The sequence below is a fragment of the Mustelus asterias genome, chromosome 11 (assembly GCF_964213995.1).
Source record: "Mustelus asterias chromosome 11, sMusAst1.hap1.1, whole genome shotgun sequence".
Lineage (NCBI taxonomy): Eukaryota > Metazoa > Chordata > Chondrichthyes > Carcharhiniformes > Triakidae > Mustelus > Mustelus asterias.
In genome coordinates, this window is record NC_135811.1 from 83,379,488 (window position 1) to 83,392,889 (window position 13,402).

The following is a 13,402-nucleotide window of genomic DNA, read 5'->3' on the forward strand; positions in this document are numbered from 1 at the left end:
CCCCCCCCCCCCCCCCCGCCATGCCAGGAGTGGTTCCCTCCAGTGGGGTTTACAGCAGCTCCCCAGGAACAGGGAACAGGCAGCTCGACCCTGCTGGGAGGAACAGAGGCCGTGGAGGCCCCTCCAAGAGGTCAGGGGTCAAGAGGGGTGCCCCCCTGTCACTGCCCAAAGGGGCAAAACCAGCAATGCACAAGGGGGCACATTGACACTGCCCACCGGGCATCAGGCAGTACTAAGGGGTGTGGCCAGAGAGGGGGCAGGACCTATTGGGGGGGTGGGGCCTATAGGGGAGCGATTGGTGGGGGTCTCACTGCCACTCTGCACTGGGATCAGTGAGGGTGATCTGGGTTGGCTGTCTGGGTGGGGGGAGGGTTGGCCTGCTGGGGAGTGGGGGGGGGTCAGGGCTGGCGGCGGGGGATGGGGTTGGTCGGGACTGGCGGCTGCGGTTAGGTTGAGACTGTTCAGGGACGGAGGGGGGTACGTCAGGAGGCCAGCTACTGGGGTGTGGGGGCAGGGGTGTCGGAGGGGCAGTGATGGGGAGGCTGGTAGTGCGGGGCCAGTGCGCATGTGCTGATCTCCACTATGACAGATCGGCGCATGCACAGTGGCCCACTCAGCACTATGCTGCCGGCTCTCAGGCGGGAATAGGCCCCACCCCCTGAACTTCAGTCTGAATCTCTCCAGGGCACTCTGCAGTGCTCAGAGATTCAACTTGAAACTCCCGTTAAAAATATCAGCGGGAGTTACTCGTTTTCATGCAAATTTGGCACTTAGAATTTTTTGGGGGAGAATCAGCCCCAACATTTTCCAATTGTTGGGCTCTTTACTTTGGTGCCTTTTCTGTCGTCTATTCTGCTATCACCATCCAGTCTCATCGTCTAGCCTTAGATGACATTGATGAGATTTCAGTCCCAGACCCACTAATCACATTTAAATTGTATTGAAATCCCCATTTGAATAATTTATACAGTTCCGTGCCCAGAGACTCGCGGAGGCTTTGGCACCAAGCCGGAAGCCCGCTAAATGGCCTCCACTTGAGACTCCTGGCCTGTTGTGCTGTTCCCCCCCGTCCCCCTCTCCCGTAGAATTTAAGGGAGAAAATATTGACTAAGGAAGTGGGCAAAATTTTCAAATCATTGTTGGGAGCCCAACACCCAGAAAATCCAGCTCAAAGATTCACAGTTTTGAATCACAGTGGAAGGTGTGTTCAAATGGGAGACTGTATGATTAGATTCCAATACTGTGTGGCTCCAACAAGGAGGAAGATGTCGCTACTGACTACACAATGTTCAGTATCATTCACAGCTCCTCAGATACTGAATACTGAAGGAGTCTGTCCATAAGCAGCAAGATCAGCCTGAGCTGATAAATGGCAAGAAACATTCCTGCACACAAATAACTAGCAATGACTATCTTCAACAAGGGAGAATCTAACCATCACCCATTGACAATCAATGGCATTATCATTGCTAAATCTCCAACCATCAACAACGGGGCAGTGATCATTGAGCAGGAACTGAACTGGACTAATCATGTAAATACTGGGATTGCAGGAGCAGGTCAGAGGCTGTGAATTCTGTGGAGAGAAACTCAACAACTGACTCCTGACAGCCTGTCCAGCATCTACAAGGCACAAGTCAGGAGTCTGTTGGAATACTCTTCCGGTGCCTGAATGAGTACAACTCCAACAACACTCAACATCATCTAGAACAAAGCAGCCAGTCTGATTGGCACCCCATCCACAAATATTCATTCCCTCCACCACTGATACACAGCGGCAGCAGTGTGTACCACCTAAAAGATGCTTTGCAGAAATTCACTAAGGCTCGCTCATCATCACCTTCCAAACGCACAACCTATGCCATCTCAAAGGTCAAGGGCAGCAGACACATGGGAACATCACCACCTGGAAATTTCCCCTCCAAGCCACTCACCATCTTGACTTGGAATTACATTGCCATTTCTTCATTGTCGCTGGGTAGAAGTCTTGGAACTCCCTCCCTACCAGCACTGTGGGTGTAGCTACACCTCAGGGACTGCAATAGTTCAGAAGGCAGCTCACCACCATCTTCTGAGGGGCAATTAGGGATGGGCAATAAATGTTGGCCTAGTCAGCGACACCCACATCCCATGAATGGGTTAAAAAAAAATTATACTCAAGAGAAACACTTAAGCCACAAGTATCTTCTCACAGATTAAATACCTTTACATAAATATCATGTCATTTCCACATTGCTGCCAAAAGCAACTAGCATTAATGCACAAGGGCTGAATGGCCTACACCTACTTCTACTTTCTATATTTCTATGGAGAGATTAAGTCGGTTAGGATTATATTCACTGGAGTTTAGAAGAGTGAGAGGGGATCTCATAGAAACTTATAAAATTCTAACAGGATTAGACAAGGTAGATTCAGAAAGAATGTTCCTGATGGTGGGAGAGTCCAGAATTAGGAGTCATAATTTGAAGATAAAGGATAAACCTTTTAGAACTGAGGTGAGGAGAAATTTCTTCACCCAGAGGGTGGTGATTGTGTGGAATTCACTACCACATAATGGAGTTGAAGCCAAAATGTTGTCTGATTTCAAGGAGAAATTAGATATAACTCTTGGGGCTCAAGGGATCAAGGGATAATCAGACATGATCAAAATGAATGGCGGAGCAGGCTCGAAGGGCCGAATGGCCCACTCCTGCTTCTAGTTTTTATGTTTCTAAGATGTAAGATTAAACAAAATAGTAAAATGGTGGTTTACCAATTTACCGAATCCCTTGTACTGCGTCAGCTGTGAGGCATTCAATCCTCTCTTTGACTTAGATCACTTACTTTGAACAAAGTATTTTCTGTGTGGAAATCTCATCACTGCAATCATGTGTGACTAAAGAATTCAGGAGACAGCTGCATTTTACAAAGACCTCAGCACTTTGTTGCAACAGTCCAGTGCCTGGCAAGAGCAAAGTGTTTCTCTCATCGATTCCACTTTTAGGATGACGTAAGCCATAACGTGGTTCTGTAAAATGACTGTTCCACTCGCCACATGTCATTCCAGCCAGTCAGAACGACCTCCAGGAGACAAAGGTGAAGGAATAATGAAGGTGGTAGGGTCAGAAGTGGGATATGATTGTTCATGACCTCTTTTCCCTCAAGGCAACCTAACTTCTTGCTGTGATACTGAATAGAATTTAATTCATAGCTCCCAGCATTGTATAATTTACCTTTTACAATCAGTTGGTGAGCAGCACAATTAGATGCTACTGTAGCACAGGAATTTACAGTATTTGCTCTGAACTGATTGCTGTTTCTTTCTAATTCAAGTCAGCAAAGATATTGGAATCCAGAAGAATCATATTAGACTTTAACCAGTTATTAGCATTCAGGTCAATCCAAGCTTATAGAACAGGTTTTCCACTATTTAACTATGAATGGTTATAGAATTGTACAGTGAGAAGTTGAAATAATTAAACCCAAAATCGTGTAATAATGTATATCTGGGCAGAGGATTGGGTTAATACCTGACTTGGGTTGTTAAATTTGTCAGGTACGGGCCTACATGTAGATTGCCTGGAGAAACATGGAAATGCAGAGATATATTCAACAGTTCACAGTAGTAAAAGGAAACAGACTCATATATCCATGCTGGAAAACAGGCCTACAATGTTCTTGACAGCATTTATAAGATAAACCATTAAAACATTTGCAGTGCTCCCTTTTCCGATCTGAATTTGCACCTTTCTCTAGTTTCCTTCCTATGGGCGATATGATGGCACAGTGGTTAGCACTGCCGCCTTACAGCACCAGGGACCCGGGTTCAATTCCAGCTTAGATCACCGTCTGTGCGGAGTCTGCACATTCTCACTGTGTCTGCGTGTATTTCCTCCTGGTGATTCATAGAGTCCCTACAGTGCAGAAGGAGGCCATTTAGCCCATGGAGTCTGCACCGACCCTCTGACAGAGCATCTTACCCAGTCCAGCCCACACCCCGCCCTATCCCTATAATCTCGCACATACACCACTGATTCCCCCTAACCTACACATCTTGGGACACTAAGGGGCAATTTACTATGGTCAATCCACTCAACCTGCACATCTTTGTATTGGCAGGACCAGGAAATCTTGCCCATTAAGTCTGGTAATCAAAAGCTTAGTCAACGAAATAAGTTTTAAGGAGTGTCTTAAAGGAGGAAAGTGAGATAGAGTGGAGAAGAGCTGTAGGGAGGGAATTCCAGAGCTTGGAGTCCAGACAACTGAAGGCACGGCCACCAACAGTGGAACAATTAAGATTGGGAATGCACAAGTGACCAGAATAAGTGGAATGTTAGATATCTGAGATATTTGTGAGGCTGCCGGAGGTTATGGAGATAGGAAGGGGAGAGACCATTTGGGGACTTGAAGACAATGATGAGAATTTTCAAACCAAAACTTAACTTGACTGGGAACCAATGTAGGTTAGCGAGCACAGGGGCGAAAGGGGAATGGGACTTGTTGTGAGTGAAGACATGGATTTGTTAAAGAAAGGTCTTAACTCACAAACTTGATTGAATGCTTTGAGGAAGTGACAGGAAGGATTGATGAAGTTAGTGCAGTGGATGTTGTGTACGTTGATTTTAGCAAGGCGTTTGACAAGGTCCCACGTGGCAGATTGGTCAAAAAAGTAAAAGCCCATGGGTACAGGGTAATGTGGCAAACTAGATCAAAAGTTGGCTCAGCAACAGAAAAAAGGTCGATGGATGCTCTTGTGAATGGAAAGTAGCTTCAAGTAGTGTCCCACAGGGCTTGGTGTTGGGACCCTTGCTGTTTGTGCTATATATTAACGATTTGGATGTGAACATGGGGGGCATGATTGGAAAATTCGCAGATGACGCAAAGATTGGCCGAGTAGTGGATAGTGAAGAGGAAAGCTATAATTTACATAACGGTATTGATGGGTTGATGGAGCGAGCGGTAAAGTGGCAGATGAATTTTAACATAAAAAAGTGTGAGGTAATGCATTTAGGGAGGTGAAACAGCTATAGGGAGTACACAATAAATGGGAATATACTAAGAGGGGTAGATGAAGTGAGAGATCTTGGTGTACAAGTACACAGATCTCAATAGGCAGCAGCTCGAATAGACGAGGTTGTAAAGAAGGCATATGGAATTATTAAATTAAGTGGAGCAGACAAGAGGGGCCAAATGGCCTACTCCTGCTCCATGTTTGCCTGTTTGTTTCATTACGTAAAAGGCACCATTTAAACATAAGTTATTGCTTTGTGGAGTTGCTTTACGCCCATGCTGCAGACACATACTTTGGCACAAACTTTATGCTTTGCTGAACAAGATCATTTTTCAGATGTGTACTGAGACACAGCAATTGCAGCGCCTGGCACCTTGCCAGTTAACTATGAGCTTTTGATTATGATCCCCTTATCCTTGTCAGTAATGCAGTTTTATCATTATCCCGTTGGAACTAAGTTTGCACTTCCCAAACTCACGCCACTCAGGGTTCTTGCCTGAAGGGCGAAAGGAACTTACATCCTGTCCATCTTCACAAGGTTTGAACACTAGTGCCAGAGGTGAATTCTTTGTGTCCTTAATCTGTCTGAATAAAAAATGCTTTTTTATTTCAATATTAACAGCAATCATTCCTAGGTCAGGTTTCAAACAGATGAAATGCACCCCTACACAGCTCAAAAAGCAAAGTTCTAGCCCAACCTCAAACCGGGCAACTCCTACTGCACCATTACCCTCTATGAGTCAGCCCAATACTCACTCAGAACTAGGTTGAGACGGTCCAAACTTATTTTATGTACGTGTGGAGTGGATGTCTCAGATAATATGGGCAGCACGGTGGCACAGTGGTTAGCACTGCTGCCTCACAGGGCCAGGGACCCGGGTTCGATTCCCAGCTTGGGTCACTGTCTAAGCGGTGTCTGCACGTTCTCCCCGTGTCTGCGTGGGTTTCCTCCAGGCGCTCTGGTTTCCTCCCACAAGTCCGAAAGACATACTGGTTAGGTACATTGGCCACGCTAAATTCTCCCTCAGTGTACCCAAACAGGCACCGGAGTGGCAACCAGGGGACTTTCACAGTAACTTCATTGCAGTGTTAATGTAAGCCAACTTGTGACACTGATAAATAAACGGAAAACTAGGTTAGTGGGATAAATACGTAGAGTTACCGGGATAAAACCTGGGTAAGATGCTCTGTTGGAAGGTCGGTGCAGATTTGATGGGCCGACTGGCCTCCTTGTGCACTGTAGGGATTCTATGAATCTATGAATATTTACTGAGTCATCCAGGTTCAAATCGAAGAAGCTCCAATGGGATTCCTATGGAAACACTTTGATGCCTTTGACTACCTTTATCAGTCAAACACTCCAATAACTTTCCTTTTATCCGTCGTCAGAAAGGTTGGGCGGGGATCTTACTATCCTGTCACAGGGATGGAAAATGCTGCGAGCCGGTCAAACATCCACTGACTCTGGCGGGACTGGAAAATCCTGCCTGCGGGTGGGGCCGTAAAACCCTGCCCATTGATGTGGAAAAAGCGTTGTAAATTCTGTTTATGCAGAGAGTGTGTGATGCAGCCGAAATGTTAGAGCCCAAGTTCGTATTATTTTTATTGTGGGCTCACAGGAAGCCTTCCCGTAAGTGGATTTTCTCACAGCACAGTCGATTATTTGCTCAGTTTCCACAAGACATATTTCCTGTCACCAGAAGCAGCTGCCGCTGCTGGTGTGGACGAGCATTTAACACACAGTTAATTCTTTACAGCAGTCACCATGCAGTTAGGGATGAATCTCAGAGGGGAAACTGCACACTGATGGATAGAGATGTGTGTTGCCAGTCTACATCACTCCCTGCTGTCTCACTGTACTGAAAAAGGGTCTGTCAAAGGCTTCTTTTAAGAAAAAAAAGAGTGGTGTTGCTTTCTGAAAAAAAGGATTGCGGATACCATTAAAGTGACCAGGCATCATGTGTCAGGCTTGGTAGGCCGAAGGGCTTGTTCCCGCGCTGTATTTCTCTTTTGTTATAATGTCACTGCAATTTCCACAGAGACGAATGATCTTATTTTTAATAACGCTATTAATTTTACTTTCAACATCCCATTTTGTTGTTTCTCAGTGGAAATAAAGGCCGGGATTCTCCGATGTTGTTCACCCCGCCACCACTCCCAGCGAGAATGGAGAATTTGGTGCTCAGCCGAATCTCCATTCACAGCAGCGGGACCGGAGAGTCCCAGCCAAAGGTCCTGGGGAGATACATTGCAAGCCTAGCAAATCATAGAATAGAATCATAGAATCCCTACAGTGCAGAAGGAGGCCATTTGGCCCATTGAGCCCACAATGATCCCACCCAGGCCCTATCCCTGTAACCCCACATACTTACCCTGCTAATCCCCCTGATACTAATGGACAATTTAGGTGGCCAAGCCACCTAACTCACACATCTTTGGACTGTGGGAGGAAATCGGAGCACCCAGAGGAAACCCATGCAGACATAGGGAGAATGTGCAAACTCCGCACAGACAGTGACCCGAGGTCGGAATTGAACCCGGGTCCCTGGCGCTGTGAGGCAGCAGTGCTAACCACTGTACCACCGTGCCACCCAATCATAAATGCATTTTCTAAAATGGGTACATTTGTTATTTGTGACGCCTAATACAGAACAAATCTTTGCCCCACCTTATGCCTTTGCGAATATATCAACTGGGACAGAAACCCAGTGCCCAGCTGCTGTTACAACTTGGAATGAAATGTGTCAAGGGCTTCCTGGTGTGAACACAATACAATTACAAATACTGGGAACAATTGCCAATCGGACAGATCACAGAACCATTGCAAATGCAGAGTGCTGTGGATGCTGGAAATCTGAAACAAAGCGCTGAAAGTACTTGGCAAGTCGGGCAGAGTCCGTGGAGAATAAAACAATTGTTGACCTTTCATCAAATCGGGAAGGAAATCGAGAGGTAACCGGTTTTAAATAGGCACAGAAGCAGGAAAGGGAGCCAAGGTGGTTATCGAGGGGCGATGTGTAAAGAAGAAAAAGGCAGCTCTGTGAAAGAGTGGAAGGCAGGAGAGATGACAGAAAGGATTATCGTTTAAATAAAAAAGAGATGGTAAAGGAACAAGATGACAGGACTGCTGTGGCTGCAGCCTCCCTGGGTATCCTGGTCTGTGAATCTGATTACAATCTCTCGCTAGGGTTTGGTGCATTAACAATTTCCTATCACTCTTAAAAAAGTCAGAATAATCCCTCCACGAATGGAAAAAGTGCCCAGTAGTGCACGTGCTGCCATTTTCTTTAGCCCCTGGTAAGGTTGAACTTGGAGGAAAAGGAAAGGCCTGGTCATTATGTACAAGGCATTACTCTATTTTTTGTTTCAATTATGCCTCTTGTCCATATGGAGGTGACTTTATTGGGCTGAATTTTACATGCCTTTGGGGATAGGCCATGAGGCAGGAATGTGTGCTTATTACCTTCCCATTACTGTGCCATTTTGCCTGTAATAGGACAAGTGACAGACAGCCCACGCAGAGCCCAATTACTGACCCATTCTTCCAACCAGCACTGCACCAATGGGGTAGGGGGGGAGCCATCAGGAAAACTGTGATAGGTTCAAGGCAGCCTCAGGGGTGGTGGTCCTGCTTTTTGTAGTTTTTGGCCAGCCTTGGCAGTATTGATACCACCTGCGCCCAACACACACTCTTCACCGCCACCTCCTACCCCTCTGCCACCACCCCCTCCCCCTTCCCCCACTTTGCTGGGGCCTCGCTTGGCACTTCCAGACCCCATTTAACCAGTTGGTGGAGGCACATATCACTGCATCCATTTCCTCCCAGTGGGAATGCCGACCTGCCAGCCCTCTGATTGGGCTAGCAGCAAGCCTTGGAGGCTGACAAGCATCTTTGATTGGACAACAGGTCTGGCGGCAGCCACTTTTCTGTCCATAAAATGCAGTCCCAGGTCCTGCTGTCCACCTGAGTGGGAAAACAGTTTGCCTGCCAGAGAATTGCCAGTGTCTTTAACGGAACTTGGCAATGCAAACTAGCCTGACTGTTCTGGATCTGTCTCCAGTCAAGCAATGCCAGGGGATGTGTGACCCTAACAACCCCAGTCACCTAAACAAATGGACAGCAGAGTTCAACATTGTCCAAATAATCACAGGGCTGAAACACAGTGTGCGGAATTCTCCCATGGCCTCATCGGCAGGTTCAGTGGTGGGCAGGGAGGAGTATTCGATAGGAAGCCCAAAATTTGATTTCACGCCTGTGTGAGTTTCCTGTGGTATTTTCCGTTGGTAGCTGCCATGATGGATCGAGAAATCCGCTGGTGTGTAACTGATTTGCATCCCGCTAATAGGAGACAGATGAATGCTCGGATATCCACGTCCAATTTTCCATGATACTAAAATAAAAGTAAAAAGCAAAGTTTATTTATGAGTCACAAGTAAGGCTTACATTAACACTGCAATGAAGTTACTGTGAAATTCCCCTGGTCGTCACATTCTGGCGCCTGTTCGGGTCAATGCACCCTAACCAGCATGTCTTTCAGACTGTGGGAGGAAACCAGAGCACCCGGAGGAAACCCACGCAGACATAAGGAGAACGTGCAAACTCCACACAGACAGTGACCCAAGCTGAGAATCGAACCCAGGTCCTGATGCGCGATTAATTCACTCGGGAGGCTGGATCGTACCCGGGAAATAAAGGCTTTTATTAGCAACAAGAATGGAGCATACTGCTTAACAATACAATCCCAGACTAAAGGGTCACTAGGCAGTGCAGTGACCTTTATACTCCTATAGGTAGGCAGAGCCAACCGGAGTGTACCACAGAACAATACCAACAGGTGGAACACCCCAACCCTAACCCCAACAGTAACAAGAGTAACATATGTACAAGTACCCATAGTGATAACCATCTATGGTTCAGTACCCATAGTGGTAACCATCTATGGTTCACCACATTCACCCCTCCTTTAAAAACAAAGGCCGGTGGGGCACAAAAACAGTACGAACTGTCCATATATTCACAAGTTCAGTCGTATCGGAGGGCCGCACCGTCTCTGCGACCTCCTCAACACTGGCGGTAGCGCCGGTTCTGGTAACCGTGATGACCCTCTCTCCAAGGCGCTGTCCAGTGACTCACGGACGGGTGGACCACGAGGTGGCGACAATCTCCTGGACTCAGGCAAGCTGTACACGGGAGTAAGAGGATTAAGTTGTGGTCCCGATACTGCCCGCGCCGTGTCAGGAGGGGAGATAAAGGGCAAGGGGTCCTTAACCAGGGGTGCGGGAGCGACGGGGGTTTCCAGGTCCCCTGCTGGCGGCAGATCTCGAATAGAGACCGTGTCCTCTCACCCGTCAGGATATGCTACATGGGCATATTGAGGGTTGGCGTGGAGGAGATGGACCTGTTCAACCAAAGGGTCGGACTTGCGGGTCCTAACATGCCACCGCAGGAGGACTGGTCCTGAGTACGTCAACCAAGACGGCAGTGAGGTCCCAGAGGAAGACTTCCTAGGGAAGGTAAACATCCGCTCATGTGGGGTAGTGTTGGTTGCCGTACACAGGAGGGACCGGATTGAATGGAGCGCATCAGAAAGTACCTCTTGCCAACGGGAGACTGGAAGACCCTTAGACCTCAACGCCAGTAAGACAGCCTTCCAGACTGTAGCGTTTTCTCTTTCGACCTGCCTGTTACCCCTGGGGTTGTAACTCGTAGTCCTACTTGAGGCAATCCCTTTAGAGAGCAGGTATTGCCTCAAGTCATCACTCATAAACGACGAACCCCTATCACTGTGGATATAACTAGGGTAACCAAACAGGGTGAAAAGATCCCGCAAAGCTTTGATAACCGTGGCAGCGGTCATGTCTGAACAGGGAATGGCAAAAGGGAATCGGGAGTACTCGTCAACCATGTTGAGGAAGTACACATTCCGGTCTGTCGAAGGAAGGGGGCCCTTGAAATCAACACTCAGTCTTTCAAAAGGGTGAGTGGCCTTAATGAGGTGTGCCCTGTCAGGTCGGTAGAAGTGCGGCTTGCATTCAGCACATACCTGGCAGCTTCGAGTTATCGACCTGACATCCTCTACGGAGTAGGGTAGATTCCGGGCCTTTACAAAATGGAAGAGCCGAGTGATCCCCGGATGGCAGAGATCATTGTGGAGGGCCTGTAGCCGGTCCTCCTGCACACTGGCACATGTTCCACGCGACAGGGCATCTGAGGGCTCATTGAGCTTCCCTGGACAATACATGATACATAGTTGTAGGTGGAGAGTTCGATTCTCCACCTCATGATTTTATCATTTTTGATCTTACCCCTTAACGTGTTGTTGAACATGAATGCCACGGACCGCTGGTCCGTGAGCAGGGTGAATCGTTTTCCAGCCAAGTAATGGCGCCAATGCCGGACGGCCTCCACAATGGCCTGAGCCTCTTTTTCCACAGCGGAGTGCTGAATTTCAGTGCCTTGGAGTGTGCGAGAGAAAAAGGCGACGGGCCTGCCCGCCTGGTTAAGTGTGGCGGCCAGGGCGAAATCAGATGCATCACTCTCCACCTGGAAGGGGATGGACTCATCGACAGCGTGCATCGTGGCTTTCGCGATGTCAGCTTTTATCCCTTCAAAGGCTAAGCGAGCCTCTGCTGCCAGGGGAAAAGAGGTAGACTTTATGAGCGGATGGGCTTTGTCCGCATAATTGGGAACCCAATGTGCGTAATACGAAAAGAAGCCTGAGCATCTTCTCAGTGCTTTGATGCTAGTGGGTAGGGGAAGTTCAAGGAGGGGACGCATACGGTCTGGATCAGGGCCGAGGACCCCGTTTTCCACCACGTATCCGAGAATTGCTAGGCGGCGCTTGCTGAATACACACTTCTCCCTGTTATAGGTCAGATTCAGGCGAGACGCAGTGCGTAAAAACTTTAGGAGGTTGGCATCATGGTCCTGCTGGTCATGGCCGCAGATAGTGACGTTGTCCAGGTACGGGAAGGTAGCCCGTAGCCCGTTTTGGTCCACCATTCGGTCCATTGCACGCTGGGACCGAGACCCCATAAGTGACGCCAAAAGGGACCCTTAAGAAGTGGTAGAGACGACCATCCACCTCAGAGGCCGTATATTTTCGGTCCTCTGGGCGAATGGGGAGCTGGTGATAGGCTGACTTCAAGTCGATGGTGGAGAACACCCAGTACTGCGCAATCTGGTTGACCATGTCAGGTATGCGTGGGAGAGGGTACGCGTCCAGCTGCGTGTACCTATTAATGGTCTGACTATAGTCTATGACCATCCGGGGCTTGTCTCCAGTCTTAACCACCACAACTTGTGCTCTCCATGGGCGAGTGCTAGGTTGAATGATCCCTTCCCTGAGGAGCCGCTGAACCTCAGATCGAATAAAGATCCGATCCTCAGTGCTGTAACGCCTGCTCTTAGTTGCGATGGGCTTGCAGCCTGGCACGAGATTTTCAAATTAAGACGGCGGGGTGATTCTGAGTGTCGAGAGACTGCACGTGGAGCGTGCTGGGCAATTTGGAGGCTGCAGTTCTCCCACTGAAAGTGGAGGGAGTGGCCCATCGTACTGCAGGGTCACACTCCTCAGGTGGACCATAAAGTCTAGTCCCAGGAGTATCGGTGCGCAAAGGTGCGGTAACACGAGGAGCCTGAAGTTCTCATAAACTGTGCCCCGCACCGTTAGGTTTACCACGCAGCTCCCACGAACGGTAACAGATCGGGACCTCGACGCCATAGAAATTGTCTGTCTGACAGTCTGTACTCGGAGACCGCACCATTTCATGGTGTCTGGATGAATGAAACTCTCCGTGCTCCCGCTGTCAAACAGACAATGTATCAGGCATCCGTTTACCTCTATGTCCATCATGGACTTGTCGAGTCTGTGAGGCTTGGCCTGGTCCAGGATGATTGACGCCACCATTGAATCTTGAGTGCAACTGCAGGCAGCTGAGATGGTCGATGATGATGACCCCTGCTGGTCGTCTGTTGTCGGTGTCGACCAAAATGGCTGCGCCCAAGGATCGCATGTGTCTTGCGTCGTCGTCCTCAGGAATGGCGGCACTCATGAATCGCACGTGGTTGAAGACCTTGACGAAGCCGGAGATGAGGAGACAGATCCTGGAGAGTCACACGCAGCACTGCTTGGCTTCGAAGGTGGTTTCGCTCGGCACACTTTAGCATAGTGCCCTTTCTTCCCACACGCGGAGCAAAATACCGTTCTGGCCAGACATCGCTGACGAGGGTGCTTTGCCAATCCACAGAAATAGCACCGCGGGCCACCTGGAGCTGCCGCAGCCGTCAGGTCCGAGGTTGAAAGCACGATCGCGCAGTTCCTAGGAGCCGCTGGATAGAGTTGAGTCGGTGGCTGTACTTGCCACGATGTTCCCACGTGGTCGGTGGGGTAAGTTTCAAGACTTCTGGAG